The sequence below is a fragment of the Mus pahari genome, chromosome 19 (genome assembly GCF_900095145.1).
Source record: "Mus pahari chromosome 19, PAHARI_EIJ_v1.1, whole genome shotgun sequence".
Taxonomy (NCBI): domain Eukaryota; kingdom Metazoa; phylum Chordata; class Mammalia; order Rodentia; family Muridae; genus Mus; species Mus pahari.
The window spans coordinates 36,595,330-36,602,783 of NC_034608.1; the positions used below are offsets into that span (position 1 = coordinate 36,595,330).

Sequence of the window (7,454 nt, forward strand, 5' to 3'; positions counted from 1 at the left end):
GAAAGCAGCTGGGCCCCATTTACCCCTTGCCATTGTACGTTGTCATCGCTCATTGTTCTGGCTTCCTGTGCTAGAGCCATAATTCAACACAAGTTCCGAGTGGGGTATCACACGGAGGGACTTGGGAGAACAGCAGAAGCATGAGACTAATGGGAAATTAGATTACGCATTCACTATAAGGAAACACTCTGCTCTAGTGACTCTCGGCATCCCATTAGTCAGAGGCAGCTCTTCCCTGAGATAACGCTACCACTTCCCACCACACTGAAGAACCCTTCACCTCATTCGTTAGTGTGCCATGTGCTCTAACATCACCAGACCCACTAGTGTGAACCGAAACCGTCTGGCCAATAAAATAAATATCGGGATTCGTTGTTATAAAAAATTGAGATCGGTCAAATCTATACAGATAGAAAATAAATACAGATACCTAATCAGTAATGAACATGTTGCCAAGCTGTGGTCCCCACAAACTGCTTATTCTAAAGTTGCTCCTTTCCTATTCAATGTTTACTGTCACGGTCACCATCCCACCTTTACACAGATATAACAGACAGTCCCCGGGCAGAATGACTCAATGGCCAGACTGAGCTGTTTGACTCCGTTTGAAAACCGCCCCTGGATCAGCACTGCCCAGCCTGACAAGCTATGGATGTGCTCAAGGTCCTGAGGCATCGTGGAGAACCAGGTCAGGCCACAGGCAGAAGGAGCACAGAAAATGACAGACGGGTCCACTTGAGTGGAGGTCACGGGAGGGGTGGCGGGCTGAGCCTCTTCCTATAGAAACTGAAAGATCGCAAACATCAGGGAGCTAGAGACCTGCAAATATCCATTAGGTACTTCCGTCCTGTCAGATTACAGCTCAGGTCTATGAAAAATAACAGGGTGGGAGTAACATTGTGGGAATTCTAGCCGGCATTAACTTTCCTTGTCAGCATCAGAGTTTTGCAATTGTAGAAAATAAGAATGTATCCTTCTAGGAGTTGGTTGGAGGAAAATGAAACATTACCTATGGGATCCTTTGTGCCCTGGTAAAGAGATTATACAGAAGCACGTGGGCATCCAGACCTCCTTCATGAGGAAGAGCAGGTCTCCGTTAGAGAGTAGATGTGGATGATAACCTACATATATCCCTCTAGACTCCAGGCCTTGGAGGAGAGCTATACAATATAACAAGGAAGCATCCTGAAGAAGCCACCTAGAGTGCAACTCGCTCCACTCTCCTTGCACATGCAAATGCATACACATATATACATGCACTCACAAACTCATATACCCATATACACATAGCTCACAAACATGCACACACACACACACAAAGCACACAGCACACACATACACACAACACACACAGACTGTCTCAGAAGGCATGGCTTAGAGTTTCAGCGAGGCTGGGAAAGGGAGAGGGTTTGAAAGCCTGTTGTCATAAGCACCCACTTCAGCAGGTCACTAGAAAACATATTCTTCTAAGGAGTATTTACCTTTAAAAATAGAGCTTCCTCCCTCCCTCCTTCCCTCTCCCTTCCTTTTCCATGTGAGCACACTATGGGAAGACAGCCATCTGCCAATCAGGTAGATCCCTCACCAGATTTGATCGCGGGCCACCCTGAATTCTGATCCTGACCTCCAGCATCCAGAACTGTTAAACAGCTTCTTGTTTGAGCCATGTGGTCTCTATGATGCTCTACTACACAGCCTGGATTAAATGGGACCATCAGGATCTCTATAGCAAGCACATACAGATCACCAGGAGCTCACAGTGAGCCCGTGTGTTGAGCAGTAAACTCTGTGCACTGTGGAATCATGTGTGGGTCTGGGAACCTTTCCACTTCAGCCTTTTAGTACCGAGGGGCCTTGAGTGGTTATTTAAATTCCCTCTGCCTTGCTGTCTTACTTTTGGAAAGGGGGTAAGTAACAGTGATGTGGATGATGGAGGTGGTGGTGGTGGTAGTGGTGGTGGTGGTGGTGGTGGTGGTCAAAATAAAGAGGATGAGAAACAAGATGAGACTGATGATGGTATCCACCTTTCCATGATGCTGGGAAGCCCTCAATGAGTTCATCTACAAGCACCAACTAGAATAGAGGCTGGACACAAGTGAACACAGGAATGAGTGTTCTCATTAAGAGCCCAGAGCTGGGTAGTAAGAACTTGGCTTGGTTTCCAAACAATCCCATGAAACTGAGAACATTTCTTCACTTCGTTGAGCTTCTATGCTTCTGTGGTAAAATGAGGCTGTAGATCACGAGGGCTTTTATTTAACCTATAGAACTCTTGTCATTTCTCATCCTAGACTTTCCTGCCTAAAATTGCTATAGATGGAGGCAAAGGCCCAGTTTAGCCTATGCCATATTTGCTTTACAGGAGAGGTCAAAGCTGAGGAACTTGGAGTGGCCAGCAGGAAGCGAACTCAAGTAAGCCCTCATCTATGGGTAGGGAAAACTCCAGTGTTCCGGGGTTATTATCAGGAGTTTATACATACAAGTTCACCTAATAGCACAAATCTACACTGCAAGTGATACATTGCAAATGCTGTGAAAGACACCGGGGCTCAAAGACGCCAAGAAACGTTCTCATTTCTGGATAACTGATGGGGCCCTAAGCCGGGTCCTCACTACTCAGCTTTGGGCTCTCTAGTGTAGTAGCTTGTGTCCAGCCATTATTCCAGGTGGTGCTTGTAGAGCAACTCATAGCGGTTGTTCCAAGAAAGGCAAATACCATTGTCCCCTTCACCAGTGTCTCCATCCTCATCCTCAGCACCTATCCTCCTCCATGCATAAGACAGTGAGGCGGAGGGAGTGTAACTCCCCATTGAAGGCTCCTCAGGACGATGTAGTGACCTCTCTCATGGGCCACTGTCCTAGACATAGAGCCATCCCAGCAGTGGTGGGGAGGGAAGGTCTGTACTGCACATGATGCCTAACGGCTGCAATCCCAGCTCAGAAAGTGACCAGAAGTCCCGGCCTTCCAGTTGTCACTCAGTGTGTGTGGAGAGCTACACCACACTAGACTCCAGTCTGACTGATACCCTGAGATGAGCAAAAAAAGGTTAAGAAGACAATATTTTACTCTCCATTTGTAAAGAGTACACGTGAAATTATTCTAGTTAATTTTGCTCTATACTTCACCCAAGAAGAAAAAAAAGCATTCATTACTATGATCTATTTCTCAAGGCTAAAGAAAATACAAAGAGCTGAACACTAGCCTCTAATGATCTAAAAATAACTGTTGCATGCCTGTGTTTCTGTGCAGGTACCACTTCCAATTTATGCATTTGAGTTGCGTAAGTTAAATGAACTGTATTGAATTTAACGTCACAAATTAATTTGTAAAGACTTTGGATTGGTTCTTTGTGAATTTCACATCACGCACCCCAATCCCATTCATCTCTCCCTTCTCTCATACCCACCCTTTACCCTTGCAACCTCCCACCCACCAACACAGAGAAAAAAATTCTTCATGGAAGCTGTAGTGTCCCATAGTATACTCTTTTGTCCACACTTTTTCTTGCCAATGTTCATTGCAACGAGTCATTGGTCTGGTACGAGGTCTCTGGCTCCTGCTACTCTATCAATACAGAAAACTCCCTGGGACTCCTCTCAGATCATCTGTTGTTGCCCTGTGTCATGGATATCCTGTAGTTTGGGATCTGTAGGTCTAACCCCTGAATGGGCTCCAGCAGTTCATCAATGGGGTAGATGTCGGGTGGGCTGATTCAAAACACTTGATCTGGGCCTGACAGGTATCTGAGCTGATCATCACTCTGCCATCTCTCTGGCTTCCATGCCCTTGGGAACAGCTCACCAGCAACTCTGGCAACCAGGGCCACCTCTACACTGCTGCCCAGGGAAGGTACAGGGCCCACTCCCCTGAGTATTTCAGAACTGGGACATGGCCACTTCTCCCACTCTCATGACCCCAGGGCTAACTCTCCTACCTGCCTTAGATGGCCCGGGTTGAGAGTATGGGAGGGCATTTCTCCCTTGCCCATGTCAATATGGCAGACCAGTTGTGGAACCAGCTCTCACATGCTTACACCCTCAGGGCTGGCTCTCACCCTGAGGGCCCGGCTGACTTGTACTCATGCCATCAGGGTCAGCTCCACTATGCTGCCCAGGTGAGGTGCATGGTCTGCTCTCCCAAGAACTGCAGCTGGTGAGAGACAGGGCCAGCTCTCCTGCTCTCGTGACCCCAGGGCCAGGTCTCCAGTCTGCTGCGGATGGTAAGGGGTGAGATGGGAAGAAGAGCATGTCACCCTCTTCCGTGCTTACACAGCAGAGACAAGTGGCAAGGTCAGCTTTCTCATGCTCACATCCTCGGCTCACCCACGCCTCCCACAGTGTGAGGGGCCTGCTCTCCTGAACACTGCAGCTGCCTAGAGGCACAGGCAGAGCTCCTGCTTTCCTGCTCCCTGGGCCAGCTCTCTCATGACTCCCAGATGAGAGGTAGGGCCAGTTCTGTAAAGCGTGTAGGCATCAATAAAACTCCAGGCACTAGCCCAGACCAGGGATGTCCCCCTGGCCTTTGGTGGTAACAGACCCCTGTGCTGCAGGACTACAAACCCAGATAGCCCCGTTCCCCTTAAAACCCCCATGGCAGATCACGTCAGGACTTCACCATGATGCCAAGAGTTATCATCAGCTACTCTCATCAGGCTATTCCTCACTTCCTTCAAGTACCCAGTTCGGCCTCTGTTCATTGTACCAGCATTCCTCTGGAGCTCTTTCTCTCCATTTCTTTACTACTTACATGCTTCTCTTAGTAGCATCCAGAGTATCACCTTGGAGTGTCTGGAGTCACCTCATGAGTGGTCTCAGGAGGTCTATGCCCCACTGGGGCATTATGGCACCAGGCAGGATTCAACTCGGGCATGGTCTGTTCCCCCTGGGCTGCATGGCACTGGGCTGGTGGTCATCTCAGGCTAGCTCCATGTCTGTGGTCCATAGCACCAATCGGGTGGTCCTCTTGCTTGACCCTTGGTAGCTGACCCTACCATGTGTCTCTGGTGTGGAGGCACGGACAAGAGTGAAATATCCTTCTCCCTCCTTTGTCCCTCACCACTTGTGGCATGCTGGAGTCCTGGTCCTGGAGTCCCGAGAGCAGGAGAGCTTGGCCCTGTCGCTCACTGGCTGCAGCACTTGGGTGAGTGTTGAGAGCTTTCGGTGCCACTTGTAGGAATTTGGCGTCTGTCACTGGGCTCAGACAAGGAAGTCTGCTCAGGTAAGAATGTCAGAAACAGAGACCATGGGCTTTGTTTACCACTTTGCTTGATTACTATCTTGTGTGACCTTTTTGTTTGCTACTTGGCTTAATCCCTTTGTCTTTGCTCTAAGAACTGACCGTGTGTTTTGGATGTACCTGGATTGATATAAAAGCAGGCTGGAGAGAAAGCTGCTTCAGCCTCAGCAGTGGCCGGAGTCAAGTTTAGTTGTGTCTGATCGTCTTTGTCTTTTCAATCCTCGCTCCCTCCCTTGAGACCCGGTTGACTGACTGAGCTGGCTTGGTCAGGAAAGCAAAAGGGTACAAGCTCGCTTCCTACCCAGCCCGCCTGAGTGGGCCCTTACACGGGTGGTCTATCTCAGGCTCACTTTTGCTAGAGTCTCTAGTTTCTGTCTTGCTCCCAGTCCTGGAAGCCTTTCTGAACATGCCTGCTGGTTGTCTCAGGCTACCTTCCTGTCCCAGATCCTCACACCAGACTGGTGGTCATCTCGGGCTCATGTTTTTCAGGGACTGTTGGGCTACTACTAATCATTGAGATGTCCACAGATCAGAATGCTGGGCAAAACACAACCTGTCTCCTCTCTGCCATCTACTGACACATGTATGACACCACAATCACACCTAGCATGCCTCTAGGGGCAGGGTACAAATTAAGTTGGAGATATTAAATCCCTTCTGAATTTGGTAAGTGTCACAGTAACAAAGTCAAGTGTTTCTGGAGGGATTGAGCATGTTGACTGTGGTTCTTGCATTTCTCTTTTTCTATCCTCTTCTTATTCTGCTCTTGGCAGGCTACCCCAGAGAGCAAAGAGGAGGGACGTCATCCTGAGAGTTTTTTTCCAATTTTTTATTAGTTATTTACTTCATTTACATTTTAAATACTATTCCCAAAGTTCCTTATACCCTCCCCCCTGCTCCCCTACCCACCCACTCCCCCTTCTTGGCCCTGGTGTTCCCCTGTGCTGGGGCATATAAAGTTTGCAAGACCAAGGGGCCTCTCTTCCCAGTGATGGCTGACTAGACCATCTTCTGCTACAAATGCAGCTAGAGACACGAGCTCTGGAGGTGCTGGTTAGTTCATATTGTTGTTCCACCTATAGGGTTGCAGACACCTTCAGCTCCTTGGGTACTTTCTCTAGCTCCTCTATTGGGGACCCTGTGTTCCATCCGATAGCTGACTGTGAGCATCCNCTTCTGTGTTTGCCAGGCACTGGCATAGCCTCGCAAGAGACAGGTATATCAGGGTCCTTTCAGCAAAATCTTGCTGGTATATTCAAAAGTGTCTGCGTTTGGTGGCTGATTATGCGATGGACCCCTGAGTGGGGCAGTTTTAGGATGGTCCATCCTTTTGTCTCAGCTCCAAACTTTTTCTCTGTAACTCCTTCCATGGGAGTTTTGTTCCCAATTCTAAGAAGGGGGTGAAGTGTCTACATTTTGGTCTTCCTTCTTCTTGAGTTTCATGTGTTTTACAAATTGTATCTTGGGTATTCTAGGTTTCAGGGCTAATATCCACTTATCAGTGAGTGTATATTATGTGAGTTCTTTTGTGATTGGGTTACCTCACTCAGGATGATACCCTCCAGATCCATCCATTTGCCAAGGAATTTCATAAATTCATTGTTTTAATAGCTGAGTAGTATTCCATTGTGTAAATGTACCACATTTTCTGTATCCATTCCTCTGTTGAGGGATACCGTGGTTCTTTCCAGCTTCTGCCTATTATAAATAAGGCTGCTATGAACATAGTGGAGCATGTGTCCTTATTACCAGTTGGAACATCTTCTGGATATATGCCCTGGAGAGGTAGAGTTGTTTAAAAGACAATTAAACCACTATACTGGTAATGTTCACAGGCCAATGTGTACAAGCACCGTTGCTCCATCTCTGCATGTACTCCTTGCCTATATGTAGAGCTTCCATCTATAACTCTGAAACTGACAGTGGGGCTGCTTCTGTGTTGCTGAACTTCCTCAGACTGATGCATGCTCATTCTTGTAACTCCCAAGTGGGAAATATCTATTAATATGGCTGTCCTTGTGGTAGAAATATTTGCCATTGGATAAAGGGAACGATAGCCATTCACTGAACAAGAGCAGACTGTATAATCCAGTTTGATACTTCAATTTTAAGATATGTTAACCATCAACCCCCCAAAAAGAAAAGCAGCAAGATAAACACCTGAATGTGGAGATGTACAGTAAGAGAGGGGGGAGGAAGGGAGGGAGGGAGGGAGGGA

The 7,454-nt window shown here is 47.7% G+C and overlaps 1 non-coding gene across 1 annotated transcript; it reads right to left on the reverse strand.

Annotated features, from left to right (window-relative positions):
• Positions 1–5,727: 5,727 nt before the first annotated feature.
• Positions 5,728–5,861, reverse strand: LOC115062629. The gene has a single exon (XR_003842580.1). It is a non-coding gene; the product is annotated as a small nucleolar RNA SNORA17 (small nucleolar RNA).
• Positions 5,862–7,454: the final 1,593 nt, after the last annotated feature.